Raw genomic sequence first — 1,352 nt, forward strand, 5'->3', positions numbered from 1 at the left:
ACACACATACACACACAGAAAAAGTTTTCACGAGATATTCTTACGGATAAAATCGCAAGGAAAATGTGTATGGCATCATTAAAACACACAACTAAAACATACCAGATTCAGTAACACATCCCAGAAGTTTGATGGCGTGAGGATGTGGTTTAAGGTTCTTCATCGTTTCAAGTTCTTTCATCATATATTTCTTGTTCGATTCAGCAGAGTTAGCTGCAGAATTAAAAGCAAATTTTAATGATATAAAAAATGCCGAAGCAACAATATAGGTTGTGAAATAGCAAATGGCTAAAGAAAACTTAGAACTAGGACAAATTCCATTTAAAACCAATCTTTCAATTTTATCAGGATCAACATAACCAAAGAAGACAATGCGAATTCTATATGTTGAGGTCAGAACGTGGCTCACATTTAAGCATCTTAATAGCTACTGTAGTTGTATCAGGCCTCCCTCTAAGTCCTACTGCCGTTCCCTTGGCAACTTGTCCAAAAGCACCTTTACCAATGACTTTTTCAATGGTCACGTGATGTCTTGGAACTTCCCAGGAGCGTGTCAGGGGATGAAGAGGGGCGTAATGAGTACTTAGACTTGTACTTTTTGTTCTTCTATTATCTTTGCTGACTTCTCTGAGATCCATGCACTCCGCAGAAGGCTGTGTGGGTGTGCTTGAATGGGGCAGACTTTTTTCGATATCGTGTAATGCGGCCATATTCTATTAAATTAATATACCCTTTCACTACTTATTAAATAAGTCTGTAATAAATAAGTCTTTCATAAATCTCAAAAACATCTCATATTAGGTAATAACAACAGTTTACTCATCTTTATCAGACCTACGTTTATAACTAAAATCAACAACCAGTACGTTCTCAATTATCGAAAACGGTCATGTCTAATGGATTGAACGAGATTTCCAACATCCACGCCAAAACTCAAAACTGTAACCCAAAGTAGGGAGAATCACTATTGGTAGCAGACATACATATACTCGGAAAAATTGTCGTCACGCTTATATTCCTCACTGCTGATTAGGAAATAAGACATTGAGAAATAAGACAGAAAAAACAGCACGGGAAAAATTATCAAGGGAACGATTCTTAACCAGAAGTTGACCTTTTGGTTATCTATGAATACACAAGACAACCGAGAGCCAATCCAGCGAGTAGCTTGACCTCATCCTAGGAGGTCCTACCTGGTTGGAGGTCTCCGCAATTACATGGTGTTTACAAACCATTTAAAATGCCAGTTTTACGCGTTTTTGTAAAAATCCTGGTTATCTCCTATCAGCCTTTATTTTCTTTACAGATTGCTAATGTTTATTTTACTGAAGAGAGCAGGCGTAAAGTAATAT

General features: G+C 37.2%; 1 pseudogene; it reads right to left on the reverse strand.

Annotated features, from left to right (window-relative positions):
• The window catches only part of LOC148727007 (proto-oncogene tyrosine-protein kinase receptor Ret-like), a 4,293-nt pseudogene extending 3,583 nt beyond the window's left edge, over positions 1-710 (reverse strand).
• Between the last annotated feature and the right edge of the window lie 642 nt (positions 711-1,352).

Source organism: Stylophora pistillata, chromosome 7 (assembly GCF_964205215.1).
Source record: "Stylophora pistillata chromosome 7, jaStyPist1.2, whole genome shotgun sequence".
In the NCBI taxonomy this organism is placed as follows: domain Eukaryota; kingdom Metazoa; phylum Cnidaria; class Anthozoa; order Scleractinia; family Pocilloporidae; genus Stylophora; species Stylophora pistillata.